This window comes from Callospermophilus lateralis, chromosome X (genome assembly GCF_048772815.1).
Source record: "Callospermophilus lateralis isolate mCalLat2 chromosome X, mCalLat2.hap1, whole genome shotgun sequence".
Taxonomy (NCBI): domain Eukaryota; kingdom Metazoa; phylum Chordata; class Mammalia; order Rodentia; family Sciuridae; genus Callospermophilus; species Callospermophilus lateralis.
In genome coordinates this window covers 118,880,409-118,903,365 of record NC_135325.1, presented here as the reverse complement: position 1 = coordinate 118,903,365, position 22,957 = coordinate 118,880,409, and positions in this window count along the sequence as shown.

Here is a 22,957-nt window from a genome sequence, read left to right as displayed (position 1 = left end):
TTCACACTTGTGCAAATTATTCAGATTTTGATATCATGCATATCATGCACTAAGCACTTACCACGTTTCACACATTAAGATAGTTCACCTTTACCATTAATTCTCCCAATGACATTTTGAACATAGGACTGGAAATAATTCATATTTCAAATGCATTAACTCATATTTATATCTCATATGTTGTCCTAAAATATAGGTCCTTTTGCAAAATGTAACTTTTGAATCTTGGTATTGAAAGATCTTTGTAATCCAATCCTTTGCTACTTCTTAGTCTTTATCTTCAATTTAATTGCCCCCAGTAATTCATGCTCCAAATTTACCAGATGACTGTTTTACTCTTAATATTATAGGGAATTCAAATCCACAAACTTTGTCTGTGCTTTCTCTTTGCCTGTATTTAATGTTACTTATTCTCTGCCTATCAAAAATTGTATAATTTATCAGGTTATGGTTAAACACTATTTCTGTCTTGAAACTTTCCCCAAGGCCTCTCGGTCAGAATTCATGGCATTTTCCCCTAGATGCTTATAACACTCAGCATTTATTTCTAATGTAGTATATTTTCATTCTGTTTACTATTGCAGTTGTTCATATATTTCTCTTCTCTTCAGACAAAAAGGTCCTGTAGGCAAAGACTATGCCTTATTTATTACTCAATTCTTATCATCTAGCACAGTGACTGTCACATAAAGTTTATTAATGAGGGTAAATCAAATATGGAATAAGTGCTGCACTTTTCCAAGGTGGTAGATTCAAGTTAACAGGTTAATCCCTATGTGCTATAATTAGCATGTTCAGCCAGCACCCTCAAATCAGAGTTAAGAGTGTCTCCCTCAAGTTCCCAAGAATGCTGTGCACTAAGAAGATTGCATAGTAATCCATCTTTAAAAATGACTTCTTGGGCTGGGGTTGTGGCTAAGTGGTAGAATGTTTGCCTAGCATGTGTGAGACACTGGGTTCGATTCTCAGCACCACATATAAATAAATAAAATGAAGGTCCATTGACAACTAAAAAATATTTTTAAAATACTGACTTCTTTTTCCATGGTTTTAGTTACATGTTCCAAATATATGATATGGAAAGTTGCAGAAATCAATAACTTATATGTTTTAAATCGTGCTGTGTTCCATGTGGTGTGATGAAATTTCGTGTCAACCCTCTTGCTATGTGAATCACCCTTTTCCAGTGTATCCATGTTGTATAAACTGTCCTTTTATTTCTCAGTAGTCCTCTCAGTCATCTGAACAAATGTTGTTGTATCTCATTGCTTGTGTTCCAATCATTATTTTAGTTAATAGTGATACCAAAGTGCAAGACTTTTGATGACAATGTTCATATATGCCAAAGAAAAGAAGCTGTAAGGTCCTTCCTTTAAGTGAAAAGGTGAAAATACAATAAGATACTTGGGGGAGAGAGCAGGCTATATTCATGTATCTTAACAGCATATTTTAATAATCTGATTTATTATTATTGTTGATCTATTGCACTTAAATTATAAATCAAACTTTATTATAGGTATATATATATAAACAGGAAAAATATGGCACATATAGGGTTTGGTTACTATCTGCACTTTCAGGCATCCACTGAAGCTCCTGGAAAATATCAGATAAGGGGGGCTAAGTGTATTCTAATTACCTGTTTATGTGTCTTCCTTTCCTGTAGGGCTGTCTAGAGAACAGGGAACATGTGTGTAGCCTAATGGTGAGTACTTAGTGAATGGTTTTTTTTTTTTTTGAAAGAATAAATGAAGGCAGCCTGAACTTACACAATGTCTAATATTCTACCTGTATTAAAGAGAGATGCTTTTTCTCAGCATCCTTCTGATGCTGAATTTTGGTTTAACTGTTTGACTCTGTCTCCAATAAATCAGAATGTAATTGGCAGAGAAAGGAGCACATCAATTGTTCTCTGGAGGAAATGGACAACTATGAACCATAATTGTGTTCAAAATGACCCTGTTTTTGGTGCTTCTCATATATAAACATAGCCTGAAACAAATGGACAGGATATTTGGCCTGCATAGGCAAATGTTTAAGGTAAATGTAAAATACATATTTATCCCCTGCTTGCTATTACGAGAGGTCTATCTGTTTTGTCTGATTTCCCATTTCAGTAATATAAAATTCTAAAGGCTAAGTTCAACAAAAGCAACAGGAGATTTTATATTTTACAAGAATAAATTCATGGAAGAAGACTCATCTGAACCAAAAACATTATGAAAGATGACCTGTGACATTCTCAACATAATGCCTAGGAGTTTGTTTAATTAGGCTGAAAAATACAAAACGTTGCATGCGTAAAGTCTCCAATAGTTAATAATTTTTTCTCTTCTGTTAGCAACCCACTTGGCCTGAGGTTTTCTAAACCAGGTGCCTTTTTGAGTCTCATAAACATGACATTTTTATGAGTATAATAGTACAAAAGTATGTATCAATGCAACATATCTGAAATACTTTCTATCAGACCGTGACCTTTTTTATTTGAGGTAATTTCTGCATCTTAAAGCACACTGAGAAATTCTGTGATATAATATGAAATGTAAAAGTATATTTAGTAAAATTGTTTAAACCTAGATGATAATTCAGGGTTGCAACAGCTAGGTACGGATGCTGATTGAAAATGGAGCTGCAGGCTCCTGGATTTGTGTTTCTACATTACCTTCCAGATGAGTGAGGCCACAGGACATCTCAAATGTGTTCATATGGAAGAATATTGAGAAGAGTCACAAGAGAGCCCTTGAGGGGTTGGATTAGAGTTCACAGGATATTTGCTCCTTCTCTTCGGAATGGAAAATAAATGCTAAGGATTTCAAGATGGTATACACACGATTTGTGAGGATATTATCAAAATCTCCCTTCCATTATTTTCTTTAAATTACTTCAAATGTCTGAATATATCTGACTGAAATCTCACATTCCCTGCAGTGTTGGTGCAAGTAATTAAGGAAACCATGAGAAATGGGTAATGCTATATTAAAACATGTGGCTATGCTTCTCTTCCTCACCCCAGCATCTGCAGAAGTCAGATATGAAGTGACTAAGTGATTCTATTACAGTAGGAAGCTTGAGAGAAGTTCTTAATGGGTAAAATAAGTCAGTTCTTTCATTAGATAGGATAAGAAATCTTCCCCTTATTGTTTGAAAAATTCCTCCTCATATGTTAGAACCAAGTTCAAATGGCCATAAACATTTCTAGTATGCTCTCTGCCATCTATATACCAGGCATTGTATGAAACAAATATGAAAAGACATGACCTTTACACTCAAGGATCTAACAGTCCAGAAAGGAAGACAGAAACATGCCCATAAGGCACCATTATTATTACAGAATGTAATAATTAAAAAGTTTCTCAATCTACCTGGAAAACAATTATCGAAGACTTTTCTAAAGACGTGATCAAACTAACTCGTGTTCTTGTTTATGCAACTCTTGTTGTTGTTTATTAAAAGTTTTCAAAAGATCTCTCAGGAACTTCAAGAACAAGGAAGTGAAACCAGAAATTGAAATGAAATTGGGATCCTTGCTTTCTGCTTCTCATCTCTTTCCTTAAAATGTTGTCCTTTGTCTCTCCCTTTCTATGTCTTTGCTTATGTCTCTCTGTCTCTTTTTCTTGTTCAACCAACTACCAGTATTTTAAAATTTTCATAGTAAAGCATGGCCACTTTTATGTACATGTTACAGAGAGTGCTTTCTGGAAAAAAGAATCTGAAGGGCCCATCTTGGGTCACTGTCTCCCCCTAATACTAGTTTTATAAAATGGGATAAGAATAATACATCAGAAACACAATTTCTGGTCTATAGGGTCTTGGATAATGAGAAGAGTTCCCAGTGAAAAGTGGTTGGATTGGTAACTATAAGAATTAATTACATAAGCATATGCACACAATTCCATTAGTTCAATATGACTGAAACAAAGCTATGAAGTGGAGGTATAGGCAGAAGATGAGATATAGTGCCAGGCAGAGGCAAATTTTAAGGACTTTGAAGTTGGACTTTGTCTTACAGGGTAAGTCATTGAATAAGTTCAAGCACTGATGTGATAAAGCTTTGCAATGCAACTCTAGTGTATAGCACTCTTGATTGAAGAAGAGGAACTAGAGAAAAAATAGTTTGGAGACTTATTAATATGTATAACTGCATAATGAACATAATGATATTATATATTATATTCAACAATAACACTGTATAAAATGCTATATATATTAGATATAACATCATATATAATTGTGTATTATTAGTATTGCAATTGAGTTTGAGGCACTCATTGGTAATGCAAGAGGAGATACTATATAAAGAACTAGGATTCCTTTAGTACTCACTGTGTTCCAGGTTTCCCCCTTAATATATTATTATCTTATTTAGTCTATGTAAGTCCCCAATGAGGACTAATCCAACATACTAATAAGAATCTTGCTCATTTTTGTCCCCATTTTACAGATGGAGATTTTGAGGTATATTAAGGTTAAGTGACTTGCCCAGGATCACACACCTAGAAGAGCAGGATTTACATACACACCATCTGGTTGCACTGTATACTCTTACCCTGCATGATTTGGGGTTTCTCAGTGCAACTATTTGTATATGCTGTTCAGAAGATCAGGGACAATAGTTGCATCAGTACTACTTTAAACTTTTCTGTCTTCTCCTCTAGACTATGAGCTCCTTAAAAATTAGGAATGGAGTCCTTCTCATTTTTTTTCCTAATTCCTAGTACAGATATTGGTATTTTGCAAGCTTGCCAGGATTTATGGTTCTAGACTCTTCCATGCCTTTCTGAATTTAAGTGTGGCTATGCATTTTTTTGGCTCATGAAAGATGAACAGAAGTGTTCTGTTTCACTTCTACATGGAAGTATTTTAGAGTTCCAGAGTGATTCTCCAGGCTCTGTTTCTTTGCTCTGTAAAAACTGAAATCTCATCTTTTTCTGGAAGAATTATAAGATAGTAGAACCTCTGTTAGCTTGGATTTCTGAGTGACTACATGGAGCAAAACTTCCTCTCACCTCTGCCAAAATGTATTGGACAAATAGTTTCCAGGAGACATACACTTTTATAGATTTAAGCCACTGAATTTTGGAAGTTATCTATTACTACAACATAATATAGCCCATCCTGTTTGACACAGTGAGTAATAGTTGATTGACTACTAATAAGTATCTGTCAATCATTTCTAATTCCCATTGTTCATATCAAGACAGATAATAATTTAAAGAATCATTGGAATCTCTTCTAAAAGAGTCAGTTTTGTAAATAGTGGTGATGAGAAGTTGAGAGCTATATGACACACCCATTATTTATCTATAATCTGAGGAAACAAATATATTTTCCTTTTACCAATATTGCTATAATGACTTAAGTAATCTGAATTTGTGAACCTCCTTATATTTTAGACATTGGTTAAGTGCTAGAAACTGTCATAGATGCCGTGAATTTATTAGGAGGCAAAATAATAAAAATATGCTCTTCTAGTGCTTATATGTAAGTTGGTAAGACAGAATGAGTACAGTAGACTGTACATTAGATATTGTTAGATGTCATAGAGAAAAATAAAGGAGATGAGGGACTGAAGATTACAGTGAAGTTTCAGGGTTACAATTTTGAATAGGGTGCCAAATGAGTGTCATCGAATAAAGTGTCATTGGAAAAAAAGCTGAAATAGAGCCATAAAGGTATCTGGAGGAAAGTTCTAGGCAAAAAGTAAATCAAGTGAGAATTGCCTGAAAGAGGAGTCTGTTTGGTATTTTTTACTGTGGTATTAAAAGCATAATATTATATGTACCTTCTTAACAAATATTTCAGGTACTTGGTCCTTGTTTCATATATATCACTTTAATTTGATTATGTAGTACTTCCCTGCATGCCTAACTTTATTACCTAAAGTAGTACTGAATATCCTTTATGTCACGAGCCATGCGTTATTACCAGGTTTTTATGTTGGGTTTGAATACCCACCAGGTGTCTATATATTTGAGTTTGAAGGGAAGGGTAAAACCTTGGCACAGTAATCCTCAGTATGGTCCCTGAACCAGCAGTTATGAGTATCATTTGGGAACTTGTTAAGAATGCAAATTCTCAGACCTTAGCACAGACTTACTGAATCAGAATACTGGGGTTGAAACTCAGCATCTGGTTTTAACAAGCCCTCCAGGGCATTCTTAAGTATGGTAGAGTTTAAGGACCTGTGCTACAACAGATACCTCTGGATCTTGGTAAAATGATGGCTTTGGGCACAGTTGGCATTTTGTCCAATAGGTCGCATTTAAATGTCTCTTTTTTTTTCCATTCCTTTTTTAGTTTCCCAGTGTCCTCATGTTCATATCTTCCTATCACATCTCCACTATGTTATGACACTCCTTTGCTGTACTGACTTCTCCAATTTTCTTGAACACATAAGGTCTATTACTGCCTTAGAGACTCCACCAGCTGGTCCCTCTGCTTGTAGCATTCTTTCCTATGTCTTTGAAGTGATTGATGCTGTCTTGTCATTCAGATTTCAGTTCACATGACACCTGCTCAGAAAAACCATCTGCAAGGAACTAATTTAAAATAGCCAATCAGTCATTCTGTAATGGCATCTACTTTATTTCTCTTGATAGAATTTACCACCATCTCCCACAATATAAATTTATTTGTTTGCTTATTATCTGAGTTCCCTATTGGAATAAAGCTCCATAAGGATAAGGACTTTTTGTCCAATTATTTATATTTTCATACTTTGTAGTTAGTGTATTCCCTGGCACATAGTAGGGGCTTATAGTATTTAAAAGCTTCTGTACAGCACAGGAAAAGAGATAATGGGAAAACGTATTTGAAAGCCATATATCTGATAAGCACTTCATATTCAGAATATACAAGCAGTTCCTACAACTTGAAACCAAAATATAAGTATCCTGATTTTAAAAATGTTCAGGAAATTTAAAGAGACAATTTTTGAAGGAAAATATACAGATATTCAATAAGCACATGAGAATACGCCCGACACCTCTAGTCATAAGAGAAATGCAAATCAAAACCAGAGATATGACCTTGCACTCATTAGAATGGCTATTACAAAAAGAACAGGAAATAAGAAGTATTGGGGAGGATGTGAAATAATTGAAACCCTTGTTCACTGTTGGTAGAATTGTAAAACAGAGAAGCCATTATGAAAAACAAATGTAGGTTTCTAAATTAAATGAAGATTTACCATATGACTCAGTAATCCCACTTCTGGACATATTTTCAATATTTTTCGAAGCAGAATCTTTAAAATACATTTGTGCACCCGTGCTCATTACAGCATTACTCACAATATCAATAGATAAAAGCAACACAAATGACCATCAGCAGATGAATAGATATAGAGAATGTGATATATACATAGAGAGAATTATTATTCAATCCTAAAAATGAAGGAAAAGGAAATTCTGATGCATGCTATGACATGGATGAACTACAAAAACATTAAGCTAAGCATAAACCACTCACAAAAAGATAAATACCATGTGATTATGCTTCTCTTAACTATCTGAATTAGTCGAAAGCATAGAAACAAAGTAAAAATGTGGTTGTCAAGGGTTGGAGACAAGGAGGAGGAGGAATTACGTTTTAGTGGGTTTCAATTTTCTTTTTTTTAATTAGTTGTGCATGACAATACAATGATCTTGACATATCATACATTTGAATCAAATGGGGTATAATTTCTCATTTTTCTGAGTGTACAGGTTGCAGAATCACATTGGTCATGCAGTCACATATATACATACAACAATAATAATTCTCTATTTTATTCTGCTGCCCTTCCTATCCCCCCTTCCCCTCCCCTCCCCTCCATCACATCTCTACCCAATCTAATGTGACACATTTCTTTTTTTTTTCCCTCACAACATCATACATGGATTCTGTATAACAATGAGGGTCTCCTTCCATCTTCTGTGCAATTCCCCTTCTCCCTCCCATTCCCTCCCACCTCTCTTCCCTATTTAGTGATAATCTGCTTCTCATGCTATTCCTCCCTACCCCATTTTGAGTCACCCCGCTTATATCAGAGAAGACATTCAGCCTTTGTTTTTTAGGGATTGGATAACTTCACTTAGCAGTGTCAGACTAAGCATTTATGAACTTTTAAAGCACTTTGACATTAAATTGTCCTCCAAGAGTGTGACTTTGTACCTTAGAAAAGTATTGGTCTGTGGGTTATTGGGATACAAATGTCTTTCTCTACAGATAGTTTGAGAAGCCTGATTCCCTCATGTCACCATTGTAGAAACTGAAATTGAGTGTGAAGTGACTAGCCCGAGGGCTCCTGACTTTTGGTTTAGACTTGTTATCTTGCATGTTCCAACATTATGTTCAGAACTGAGAAGAGGCAGAATGGTATATCAATATCCAAAATGTTACTTATGGCTACAATTTGCACAGTACTGCCTGTATGTGTTAGGAAATGCATGAAACAATTTTCACACATTATCTTGATAGCACATCTTATTATCGTCATTTTTTTACATATTATTATCATCATTTTTCAGATGAGGAGATTGTAGCTCAGAAAATTATATGTACTTGACTGATATCAGCCAAGAGTTAAGTGGTAGTACCAGGATTCAAACACAAGTTTATGTAGATTTGAGCTCTCACAACTACATAAATATCATCTTAGTGAATCCTCAAACCATCTTTGTCAGCTTTTTGTCACTGTGATCAAAAACTTGACATAAACAACTAAAAGGTGGAAAAAGTTTATTTTGGTTCAAGGTTTCAGAGTTTTTTGTCCAGCGTTGGCCAGCTCCCTGTCTTTGGGCTTGAGGTGAAGCGAACATCATAGCAGAAAGGGGTGGTGAAGAAAAGCTGTTCAACTCATGGCAGCCAGGAAGCAGAGACAGTGAGAGAGAAGGGGCTGGGGACAAGAAATATCCTTCCAAGCACACTTACAGAGAACTGCTTACTCCTTCTGTACCTCATGACCTATAGTTTCCATGTTTTCCCCATAGCTCGTTCAATTATTAAAGGATTCACCCATTGATGAGGTTAGAGCCCTAATGATTCCATCACCTCCCCAAGGCCCCACCTCTGAACATTGCTCCATTGGGGATTGAACGTTCAATACAGGATATTTTGAGGGCATTCCATGTCCAAAGCATAGCACAATCCTATAGGGTACATATTATTATTAATCCCATTTTACATTTAGAGAAACTAAAGCTCCAAGAGATTAAATGACTTGCCTATAAACATATAGTTAATGAGTGATAGAGCTGGATTTAATTTGTTGCCTTTAAGCCCACATGCTTTCCCACTATGCTACACTGCTTTAAAAGGTTCAAGTGAGAAATGTGAGCAAGATAATAGGATATTGTTCTCTTGGTATTGAAGCATATCGGTTTCATGGGAAAGGTCACAAGACTGGGGGAGTTCGGAAGTCTAATCTGGGACTCATGCCAAGGTCTGAGTCCTGTCTTGTTGGCACATACTTAGACTGGGCATATATCAGTGTGTCACCAGTGTGGGCTATAGCTCATGTTGACTGTTTAACTCCTTTTCTGTAGCCAAGTCTCAATGGAATTCTTTAAGATTCTTCTGCACTCTCTCAGTCTAGGCAGATGCCAGTGGTCTTCTCTTTGCCTGGAATTATCTTTTTTCTCCACTTTATCTAACTAATGCCTATTTATAATTCAAATAGTGTAAGTTTTGTTTCTTCTAATAACCTTCAGGCAACCACCCTAAGGAAGTCAGTCCTATCCATTATGCAACTTCATAGCGTACTAAAATTCTCTGTAACAATGCACATACTTGTGAAGGATGGATTGTATAATTCCTGTTTTCACTTTCTCGTAGGATGTAAGCTTTGAGATAGCAGGGTCTTTGTCTGGCTCACTCTTGTGTCTCCAGTTCCTAGCTTCAGGCCAGGCATGCAAGATACTCAATTAATACCTTTGTTTTGGAAACAAAAGAATAGATGCATGGATGCAAATGTTGGATTCTTATGCAACCATGTCTGTACTCTCTGTATTCAGTTAGACCACTATTTCCTAAACTTGCCTGATGATAACAGTCACCCATAGTGATTGCTACAAATATAGTTTTTCAGATACAGAAGCCTGAGGGTTATCCAGAAATCTCTATTTCCTTGCTAGCATACTAGGTGATACTTATGACTAGGTAAATTTGGCAAATACTGATTTCACATATCTGTGTCTTTGGGAGAGAAGTATTTGATAATTGGGTCTGGTTAATTGTATTATTAAAACTAACACTGTAGCATTAGTTATTTAAATATATTAGACAAAATGTTATTTACAATGTTGAACTTGGAGTTCTGATCAGAGGACCCCCTGTTCAGTTGACTGACATGGGTTACCACAGAGGACAGGATAAAACCCAAACCCCTTGCCCTACCAATGAGAGAGTCCTATAATCTGACCCTTTTTCCTATTGTCTCCTTTCACATGCCCTCTGATTCATGTACACCAATCCACCTACTCTTCACCATTCATACCACACAGCCCAAATCTTTAACTGTAGTAATGTTAGTATTTATGTTGAAATGTCTTTGCTCCCATTTTTGCATCTTCAAATAATACATTTTAGATTCAGTTCAGTGCTTCTTCTTCCGTGTAGCATTCTGTGCTTCCACTTCTGAACTCTGCTTGCTTTGCAACCTACCTCTTTTATGACTGATCATACTCAACTTCATATCATAGCTCTTTATGTCTCCATGTTATTTATCACTCGTTTTAGTATATGAGTGACTTGAGTGCTAGATCCACATCCAAACCCAAGTAACTTTGGACTCCCTTGAGGCACACACACACATCATTTTGTGTGTGTATACTTAGTAGAAGCAAGGTATTTGTTTAAGGCTTTTACCTACCAGCTCTCTAGCACTGTTAAAAAAAATGATTATTGTAGACTTGTTCAATGATTCTGTTCTTTGCACATCCAAACACAACTAAATCTTCATCCATCTTTTCCTTTTATTTAGAAGAACAGGCACACCTATTCCTTTCTAAGGCAAACCCCTCCACAAAGTTATTTAAACATTTGATGAATAAAAATATGAATTCATTAGGATAGACTAGGTAATTGTATGGTAAGATAAAAACTATTCTCAGTAACTTAGTGCATCAAAACTTTATTTCTCTCTCATCCTACATCCAAAATATAGCTCAGCAGGGACTTCTGCTCCTTGTGGTCACTAGAGTGATGGAGGCTTCTTCTCATCATATGCTTCCCAAGACTGTAGCAAGAGGGGCAGAGCATAGTAAATTAGCCATTGTTTCTCAAAGCTTCCACCATCACTTCTATTACACCTGACTTCCATTCACATTTTATTGGCCAAAGAAAGTCATATGGCTTAATTTAAAAGGAGGCAAGGAAGTGTAATCTGTAATTTGCCTGAAAGGAGGAGGGAATTTGAATATTTGCAGGTATCCCAAATAATTACCAAAATGTATGGAAACATCATGTATCAGTGGCAATTTTCTCTTTCTCCTGACTAATGGTTTTAACAGACCTTACTTTCTTTGGCTCACTGATATGAGCCATGACATGACCATATGACTGGGGAAAAATGGAGTCATCTGTGGCCTATACAGATGCAGGAATGTTAATTACAAACTGACTCTGTCTTTGGTAGAGAGTCCTGAAAGTTCCAGAGTTAAGAAACTGAGACAGAGCAGGACAAGTTTGGGAAATGTCAGACTCTGTTATTTAGAGGACACTTAATAATTTGCAATTTAGTGCTTGATGTTCCATGTAGAAAACATCTGCTTCCTTATAAAGAATATATAGGAAACAATAGCCCCAAAGGTACTTTTTGGAAGGAGATTTTAAAGAGCATCCAGGTGTGCTGATAACTAACCCTTTTTGTTGTGGCAATCATTTAGATTCAGTCCCTGACTTCAACCTGACATGGTTTTGCATGTTTGATATTTAACCTTTGGCATTTAACCTTTCTCCATATTATTTGTCTGCTTTGAAAAGGAAATGATACTTGCTTTGAAAGATCTTTGGAATTTCAAAGGAAAGGACTAGGTACTAATCACAACATTGCATAAGAGAGCCTTTATGGGTGATATGCTTTGGCTAATGTATGATCTTTAAAAATTTATGCCTTTAGACAGGGTGCATGACATAGAACAAAAAGTTCATCTTTGGAATCAGAAAGACATCACTTTGAGACCCAGCTCTGTCACTCCCTAGTCCTATAAACTTTGAAAAGGCATGGCTCTGTAAAATGGAACAACATTTACCTTGCAGGACTTTTCTGTTAAGTAAATGTGAGAAATCATATAACTCATGTACCATAGTTCTTTTTTAAATTTGTTTTTTGTTTTTAAAATTATAGCTTTATAGTTTAGTAATTAGGTTTGTCCCAATGAATTCATACATGCATAGAAATCAATTTCAGTTCATGATCTTCCCTTTTCTTCCCCTTCCTTTTTACTTCCTCTACTAGACTGCCTTTTTCTCCTCTATGAATTTATATTTGATAGATTCTTTATGTTATCCTATCCTTCCCTCTCCCTTTTCCTGATTTTACACTAGCTTCCACATATGAGACAAAACACTTGACCTTTGAGTTTCTGATTTTGGCTTATTTTGCTTAGCAATATATTCTCTGTTTATCCATTTACCAGCAAATGCCATAATTTCATATTTTTTTAAGACTGAATAGAATTCCTTTGTGTCTGTGTTTGTGTGTGTGTGTGTATGCATGTGCATATGTGTGTATCCATTTATCTATTGATGGTCACCTAAGTTGATCCCATAATTTATCTATTGTGAATTGTGCTGTTATAAAAATTGATGTGGCTTTATCACTGTAGTATTCTAATTTTAGATCTTTGGGGAAAATCCTGAGGAGTAAGATAACTGAGTCATATGGTGGTTCCATTCCCATTATTTTGAGCAATCTCCATACTACTTTCCAGAATAGTAATTCTAATCTGCAGTCCTACCAACAATGTACAAGTGTATCTTTTTCCCCAGAACCTCAACAATTTATCATTGTTGATATTCTTGGTCATTGCTATTCTGATTTGAGTGAGATGAAGTCATAGTGCATGTTTCTGATAGCTTCAGATGTTGAACATTTTTTCATATATTTGTTAGCCAGTTATATTTCTTTGCCGCAGTCTGGCTGGGCACAAATCACGAGCCACTGAAGCAGGAACAAACTTTATTTCTGAACTCCCACGAATGCCACGCACACGGCCTTCTCCCGGGACACACCACACCAACCGGAAATTCCTCCTCCGGAAATCCCTCCTCCTGCACTTCCCCAACTAATGGAAACTCTCCTGGAATCCCTGGGAGAACTCCAAAGTAGCTTGAGAACTCCAAAGTAGCAGGCCAAGGTGGACAGCAGGAGTATAATATACAATTGAATACACAGCTTAACATAACCATTATCATCTCAATGGCTTGCTGGCATCACCTCTCAACCACTCTGGTCTGGCAGAAATGCCATGCGTCATTCTGACTTGGCTATGGCTCTCAGCATTTCTTCTTTTGAGAAATTTTTGTTCAGTTATTTTGACCATTTATTGAATGGGTTAATTTATTTTTTATTTTAAGATTTTTGAGTTCTTTGTATATTCTGGTTGTTAATCCTTTATTGGAAGAGTAGCTGGCCAAGATTTTCTTCGATTATGTAGGCTATCTCTTCATTTTCTTAATCATTTCCTTTACAATGCAGAAGCTTTTTAATTAATGGCATCCCACTTATTGGTTCTTGGTTTTATTTCTTACACTTTGGGGGTCTTTTTACGGAAGTAAGCACCAGCACATACATGATGGAGTGTTGAACATATGTTTTCATCTAGCAGTTGTAAACTTTCTGGTCTAATTCCTAAGTTGTTGATCCTTTTTGATTTGAGTTTGGGACAGGGTGAGAGATCGGGATCTAATTTCATTCTTTTTTTTTTTTAATAGTTATCCAGTTTTCCCAGAAACATTTGTTAAAAATATTGTCTTTTTTCCAACATATATTTTTGGCACCTTTGGCAAATATCAGATGACAATAGGCACATGGATTTGTCTCTGTGTCTTGTGTTCTATTGTCTTAATTGTGTTCTCTGTGTCTTGTGTTCTCTTGTCTCTTGTTTTCTATTTGTCTTAATGTCTATTTTAATGGCAATATTATGCTGTTTTTGTTACTATAGCTCTCTAGTTTTTGTTACAATACCTAATTTCAGATCAGGTATTGTGATACCTCCTGCTTTGCTTTTGTTGCTTGGTATTGCTTTGGCTATTCTGGGTCTCTTATTTTACCCAATGAATTTAAGAATTGTGTTTTCTAACTCTCTGAAGAATGTCATTGGTATTTTGATGGTAGTATGGCAGTTTTGACAATATTGATTTTGATTCTGCCTATCCAGGAACATGGGATGTCTTTCCATCTTCTAAGGTCTTCTTCAGTTTTTTTCTTCACATGCCTGCAATTCATTGTAGAGTTCTTTTACCTGCTTGGTTACATTAATTCACAAATATTTAATTTTTGTTGAGGTTATTGTGAATGGGATAGTTTTTCTGATTTCTTCCTTGGCTGATTCACTGTTGGACTTTAGGAAAGTTATTTATTTATGGGTGTTGATCTCATATCCTGCTACTTTGGTAAACTCACTTATAAGCTCTAGAAGTCTTCTGGTGGAGCTTTTTAGATTTTCTAAATATAGGATCATATTATCTTCAAATGGATAGTTTGACTTGTTCTTTTTCTGTTTTTATCCCTTTGATTGGTTTTCTTGCCTGAGATCTCTGCTTAATGTTTCAAGGAGTATATTAAATAGGAGTGCTGAAAGTGGGCAGCCTTGTCTTATTCCTGCTTTTAGAGGAAATGCTTTTAATTTTTCTTCTTTTAATATGACATAGTTTTGGGGTTCGTTATAAATGGCCTTTATGACATTGAGGTAGGTTCCTTCAATACCTAGCTTCTCCACTGTTTTTAACATGAATGGTTATAAGATTTCAACAAAGGCTCTTTCTGCATCTATTGAGGTAATCATATGATTTTTGTCCTTAACTCTATTTAAATGGTGATTTGCATTTATTGATCTGCATATGTTGAACCAGATTTGCATCCCTAGGGTGAAACCTAATTTATCATGATGTACTATCTTTCTGATATGTTTTTTAATGCGGTTTGCTAACATTTGATTAAGGATTTTTGCAGCTATGTTCATCAAGGATATCGATCTGAGTTTTCTTTCCTTGATGTGTCTTTGTCTGGTTTTGATATCAGGGCTACAGTGGCTTCATAAAAGTCTTTGTGAGTGTTCCCTCCCTTTTAATTTCATGGCATAATTTGAGAAAAACTGGCATTATTTCTCTGTAAATGTCTGGTAAAACTCATCTGAGAATCCATCATCTGAGAATCCATCAGGTACTGGGCTTTTCATGTTTGAAGGCTTCTAATTGCTGTTTTAATTTCATTATTTCATATTATCTGTTTAGGTTTTATATGTCTTCCCTATTCAATTTGGGCAAGTCATATGTGTCTACAAATTTGTCAATGTCTTCCTTATTTTCCAGTTTATTAGAGTATAAATTTTCAAAATAGGTTCTGATAGTCCTCTGGATTTCAGAAAGGTCTGTGGTAATATCTCCTTTTTCTTCTCTGATCTTGTTGATTTGCATTTTCTCTTTCTTTTGGTTAGTTTAGCTAAGGGTTTGTCAATATTATTTATCTTTTCAAAGAAACAATTCTTTATCACATTGATTGTGTATGTTGCTTTCTTATTTTTATTTTCATTGATTTCAGCTCTGAACTTAATTATTTTCTGTTTTCTACTTGTATTGGGGTTAGTTTGTTCTTTTTTAAGGCCTTGAGGTGACCCATAAGCTTATTTAATTGGGATCTAATTTTTTATTGTAGGTACACAGTACTATGAATTTTCTTCTTAGTACTGGTTTCACACTTTCCCAGTTGTTATGTTGTATGTCTGTTCCTGTTTGTTTCTAAGAATTTATTGATTTATACTCTTATTTCTTCTTTGATCCATTCTTCATTTTAAAAGAATATTATTCAATCTCCATGTGTTTTTATGGTTTCTATCATATTTCTTGCTGTTGATTTCCAGTTACATTCTATTATTATCTGATAGAATACATGGAATTATGGTGATAATTTATTTGCTTTGTTTTGTGGCCAGGGGTGGTGGCACATGCCTGTAATCCCAGCAGCTCAGAAGGCTGAGATAGGAGAATTGAGAGTTCAAAGCCAGCCTCAGCAACAGTGAGGCCCTAAGCAACTCAGTGAGACCCTGTCTCTAAATAAAATACAAAATAGGGCTGGGTCTGTGGTTCAGTGGCTGAGTACCCCTGAGTTCAGTCTCCATTCTCCCCCAAATATTTGTTTTGTGGCTTAGAATATGATCTATTTTGTAAAAGTTCCATGCACAGCTGAGAAGAAGGTACATTCAACTACTTTGGGTGGAATATTCTGTAGATGTCCATTAGGTCCATTTGATTTATAGTGTTGGTTAGGGTGAAGATATCTTTATTGATTTTATTTTTTGATGACCTGTCTATTGGTGATAAGGGTGTAAGGAAATATCCCAGTATTACTGTGTTGGGGTCTATGTGGAATTGAATGTCATGTAGTATTTTTCCAAGTAATTGGGTGCAATGACATTTGGGACATGAATGTTTAGTATGGTTATGTCTTCTTGTTTAATTGTTCCCTTCAGCTGGATGTATTGGCCTTCTTTGTCTCCTCTGATTTATTTTTCCTTGAAATCTGCTTTGTCAGTTATGAGAATAGATACTCCTGCTTTTTTTTTGACCACATGCCTGGAATATTTTTTTCAATCCTTTTACCTTCAACCTGTGGATGTGTTTGCCTATAAGGTGAGTCTCTTGTAAATAGCATATAGTTGGACCTTGACTTTTGATCCATTCTGCTAATATATGTCTTTTAATTGGGGAGTTGAAACCATTAATATTCAGCATTATTTAAACATGTGTTTGTGCTTTCTTACCATTTTGTGCTACATTTTATTCTTTCTTGATTCTCATTTATTAGATTATTCTTCTACTGAAGTTACTCTGTGAGGGGGATTTGGGAATTGTTTTTTGGTTCCTCTATTTTCAGATTATCTGAGTATTTTTGATAATGCTGGCTTGGTGCTCGTGAATTCTTTTAGCTCATTCTTGTGGAAATTTTTATTTCTTTCTCAGGTTTGAAACTGAGCTTTCCTGAGTATAGTAACCTTAGATGGCAGTTTTTTTTTTTCCTTTAGGACTTGGAATATCTCATTCTATGTCATCCTTGATTTTAGGATCTGAGCTGAAATATCAGAAGCATGTATAATTGGATTGAAGCTTTTAATATTCTTTCTTTATTTTCTATACAGGTATTTTGGTTATGTTATATCTTGGTGAGTTTCTTATTTCACTGGGTCTATTTTGGATCTTGTAAGCCTCCTGTATGTGGATGTGTATCTTGTTTCTGATGTGGGAAATTTTTCTGTGACTCTCATTGAAAATTTTTGTTTTTTAAAAACAATTGGTTCTTTTTAGTTATACATGATATAATTATAAAAACATGGAATATATCTTGTCTTGATTCAGTTCCCAGTACCTCTCCTTCTCCTTCCCACTCCCACTCCATGCTCCTTTGTCTTTGCTGGTCTTTCTGCCATTTACACATAGTTATTTTTAAAATTAATTTCTTGTGGATATACATAAAGATGAGATTCACTGTGGTGTATTCATTATATGTAAATAGGAAATTTATGTCAAATTTATTCCACTGTCTTTCCTTTTTTCATCAAAACTCTCTTTATTCCCCAATTTCTAATCTACTAAGCTTCTATTCTTTTATTTTTATCCTCCCCTTATTGTGGGTTAGCTTTCATGTATCAGAGAATACATTTGATCTTGTTTTTTTTTTTTTTGAGATTGGCTTATTTCATTTACCATGACAGCCTTTAGTTCCATCCATTTTCCAGTAAATGTCTTCTTTGTGGCTGAGTAATATTCCATTGTGCATATTTATCATATTTTCTTTATCCATTCATCTGTTGAAGGGCTGCTAGTTGTGTTCCATGGCTTAGCTGTTGTGAATTGAGCTGCTATGAATGTTGATGTGAATGTGTCACTGTAGTATGTTTATTTTAAATTCTTTAAATATATACCGAGGAGTTGGATAACTAGATCATATGGTGGTTCTATTCCTAGCTTTTTGAGGAATCCCTATATTGCTTTTCAGAGTGGCTACACCAATCTGCAGTTTCATCAGCAATGTATGAGTGTACCCTCTCTCCCACTTCCTAGCCAAAATTTATCATTGTTGTATTCTTGATTGTTGCCATTCTGACCAGAGTGAGATGATCTCGATTTTAATTTGCATGTCTCTAGTTACTAGAGATGTTGAACATTTTTCATATATTTGTTGGCTGTTCATGTTTTTTTTTTTCTTTTGAAAAATGTCTGTTTAGTTCCTTTGCCCATTCATTGATGTTTTTATGCCTTTATTTTGTATATCTCCATGTTCTCTTGTATCCTGGTGGGAATCATGGGAGAACATGGTCTTTTAAGTTCTTGTATATTCTGGTTATGTTATGTAATTTTTACCTTTATTGCCTTCACTGTACTCAAGATCATATAACCTGTCTTCATTGTCTGAAGTTCTGTCTTCAAGAGCTGAAGTTCTAGCAATGACTTCAAGTGAGTTTTTAATTTGATTAATTGTAACTTTTATTTCTAGAATTTCTGCTTTTTTCTTACTATTTATATTTCTTTATTAAAGTAGTCTTTCATCTCCTGTAATCTCTGTCTTAACTCCTTTCTTAGATCTTCTTTTAGTTCATTGAACTTTTTCTTTTTGTATCAGGAATTGAACCCAGGGGTGTTTAACCACTGAGTCACATCCCCAGCCTTTTTTTTTTTTTTTTATTTTTTTGACAGGGCCTTGCTGTGTAGCTTTGGGTTGCTAAGTTGCTGAGGCTGCCCTTGAACTTGCAATTCTTTTGTCTCTGCTTCCCAATCTGTTGGGATTATGGGCATGCACCACCACAGCTGGCTTATTGAACATTTTTAATAATCATTTTCTATTATCTTCCTCTGGGTTTTAGTCCACCTTGTTATAAGAGGGATTCTTTGTTGGGGAATTGTGGAATTTGCAGGGGTGACTTTTTTTTCCCTGTTTTCTTATGTTTTCAAAGGTCTTAGTCTTGTGCATCAATTGTAGTGGATTACTCTACCTCTTATTTTTTTTTTCAAGTGTTCTTTTATGTGTATGATCTTATTTATGTATGTATATTAACTATTTGTCTTGGGACTTCTCTTATTTTTGATGCATGAGTACATGCAAAGGGTTGGGCTCTTGAGTTCCCTTTTGGTTTGGGGCTTCTGTCTCATCACTGCTTTGAGTTGTAGTAATGTCAGAGAATGTTTAGTTCAGCAGCAGAGTCTCTATTCTTTGAACATTCTGTGTCCCTGTATGTTCTAAGCTCCTACAGAATGGGGCAACAAGAAAATACTAAAAACAATCGCAAACAATATCCATTGTTAAAGTAAAAATCCCATTCCTACTATGATATCTTCAACATTAATTACCACCAATAAACAGGAATAGCTGGTTCAGCAATTGTGAACAGTAAAAATAATAACTACAAACTAGATCTGGCTTTAAAGCAAACAGCAGGCATCAACTCTTTCATCCACAACAGTAATGATTATATTAGCATTAATGGTGGGGGCATTAGTTCTGAAAGATGATAAAAATATGGTTAATTAGGGGAAAAGAAAATGTGTTAGGAACTTAAAAAAGAGTGCACAATTTCAAAAGTAAACAGAATGCAGAAGTGATATAGCAGGCTATGTTTATATAGAAGGAAATGAAAAATAAAAGAAGCAAAGTATTGGAGGAGACGGAGAAAAAACAATAGAATTTGGTCGCTAACAGGAGCAGATAACAGAGCAAGAGAAACGAGAGAAATAAACAAATGAAAATATATATATAATATATATATTATATATTATATATATATATATATATATATATATATATATATATATATATATATATATATAATCCAATACAACCTAAACCCTCAGAAGACAATGCTAGGAAAATTAATTACATTTAAAATGCTATTGTGAGAGAAAAAGAAACAAATAAGTGTATGTATATATGTCCCTGAACCAATCAGCATAGCCAGAATTCACAATGTATGCACATACATTCACACATATGCACAGATGTAAAAAATAAAAAAATTAAATAACATGAAATATAAAAAAACTTAAAAATCCAAAATCTTAGTGAAGAATGAAGGAAGCTTATCCACTAAGGTGGTGAAAATAGTAGACCACAATGGGTGGTCACTGTCTATGTCCAACAATCATTCCTTCTAATTTTTCTTGAGTTATGTACTGTATTCTTTCTTCTTCATTTATTGTACCCTAATTTCTGAGTCCTTAAGCCACTTTGAATGTCCAGTATTAAATTTTAGTGAAAACCCTCTTTCACCCACCTCACTGAGAAGCTGTACACCCACTGCTTTGGTCCTATGCCATGGTGCAGGTTGGATGCATCTTCCTCTACTTCACCATCTTCTGTCCTCACACCATGGTTGTTGACTGTTTATTATAACAGTCAAAAACGTAACTATTAAAAGATAAGAGTAGGTAAAGTAATGGATTACTTTGGAGGATTCAGTAATGTCCCAAATGTCCTTTAACTCAATTTGCAATTATTTATTTATCTTTTAGCATTTAAAATTGTTTTGTTATTTTTGAAGTATTTTTGTATATATTTAAGGTGCACAACATGATTTTATTCAATATGGTGATGCTGTATATCAATAAATCTGATATAAAGGAAAATACTGCGTGATCTCACATGTGGAATCTTAAAAGAAAAAAAAATTGAATACATGGAGGAAGAGAATAAATCAGTATGCATTTATGCTACATATATTCTCATAGAGAGAAGTTATTGTGCTTTTACCTTTTAACAATTCAAAATTGGAACTTTAATGTTCTCTACTCTGATATTCATAATTAATGTGTATCAGTATATTTGGAATTCAAGTTATGAATATGTAACTTTTATGGTGTCACAAATTATGGTTTTGCATATTGAATCATCTATATTAAATACAAATGAAATGAAGGTAGACACATTTTTATATGATCAATTGAATAAAAGTGAAGAATACTGGTAAAATAACCATCATGAGGCTAGGGACTGTTTTTCTTAAATGTGTTTTTTCTTATCTACTATTTTGTTTCTTTGTGTTTTTCTGCTATTTAAATAATGATGAACAGTCTCTGATCTAAATATTTACATTAACTGTTTTTGTATATGTTGTTTACCTATTCTGTGTAGAATGTTTCATGTTTGAAATGGGTAAGTTTAAAATGAACTTTTAAATACTTTATTAATAAAAGTTTAAATTGAAAAGAGATAAGCATGTGTTGTCTTCATCTGGCAAATTGGAGTAACTAATGGATGTCCAGAGAGATGAGTCTTTTTTGCCCAAGATTTCATAACTGTTAGAGGCAGAAACAGGGTTAGAATTCATGCTACTATTACTGCCTCTTGGGTTCAGTTTCATATTAATTAATTGTCCATGTTGGAAATTACAATACCACATTCCTATGGAAGGATTGTAAATCCAGTGTTTTTGACTCTCTTTGGGGCACAAAGTGTAAGATAGGTCTCATCTTTATTTTCTGTTTTGCTTTAAGAGGCTAGGATGAACATTCAGATATTATAAGGGAGCAGGAACACAGTGATGTGTCTGACAAGCAAAATCCCCCTATCCCAACCCTCAACAACAAGTGTAAACTGTTAAACATAAATGTACAAATAGAAATCTATTAAGATAGATTATCTTGAGTTTATCTTTGTTTCTTCTTCCTTCATGCACATGTAAAATCTGTTCTACATATTTGTGACTGAAGTTGGGACTTTATTTAAATCTAAATGCTTATTGTGGTTTTGTTTGATTGAAAATCCTGTGATGGTGGGAATACACACACATAATAACAATATGAACTCATAGGCATTTTCTGTTCTCAGACATACAGAGCTTTGTGATCTGGAGTTCAATTCAGTTATTACCCTTAATAGAACTCATCATTCTCTGCCATGTTGTTAAGTGATAAATGACATTAAATGATATGAAATTCAGAAGCAGTTAATTCAGTTTATGTTCTAGCTGTTATTCTTGCCTAAACAAAGAAAAATAATAATAAAAATCAATATAGTTATCTTCTGATAACATTTAAAGATTTTTAAAAAATATTAAATCTAATGAAAAAGGAGAGAAATATATTGGTGTGAGTTAATCAAGACAACAAAAAGGAAAACAATTTAATACTAGTGTTTACAAAATACATGGAGGATTCATTGGGGAAAGAGAAGGTGACCAACATAATAAAAGTTTATCAAACACATGCATTTCTTCACAGTAAAGGTTATTCAATAACAGAATGGCTGGAAAACCTGCTTTGTATGTTCATCACCCCCATTTGTTCATCCAGATCTTCTTCTTAATAAGTATAGGCAATAGCATTGATACTGAGGATGTTTTATTTAGTAAACTCCAATGAAACTCCAATGAAAAAGATTATAAGGATTAATGAGGACATCAATACTAAAGGATCTTTTATTTACTAAATAATTCAATGTAAAATATTACCAGTACATCAAATAGCATGCTGTGTTGATAAACTTCAAAATTTCATATTCAGAAAAAAGACTTGATATGTATTAAAATTTTGTTCACTGAATATTAGACTATGTAGAAGTAAGGTACAGAAGAGGAGGTTGGATGCTTGCTTGCTGCAATGACATTTTTTTTAGCATATTTGAGGTCTGGGCAAACCAAACATGATCCAGAAATGACCCAGACAGGTAGTGGGGGCCCCAGGTTCCCACTTTTCCATACTAGTTTTCACACTCAGATTCATTCATGTACTCATACATTCATACAGCCTTGCAAATCATGTCAGAAAT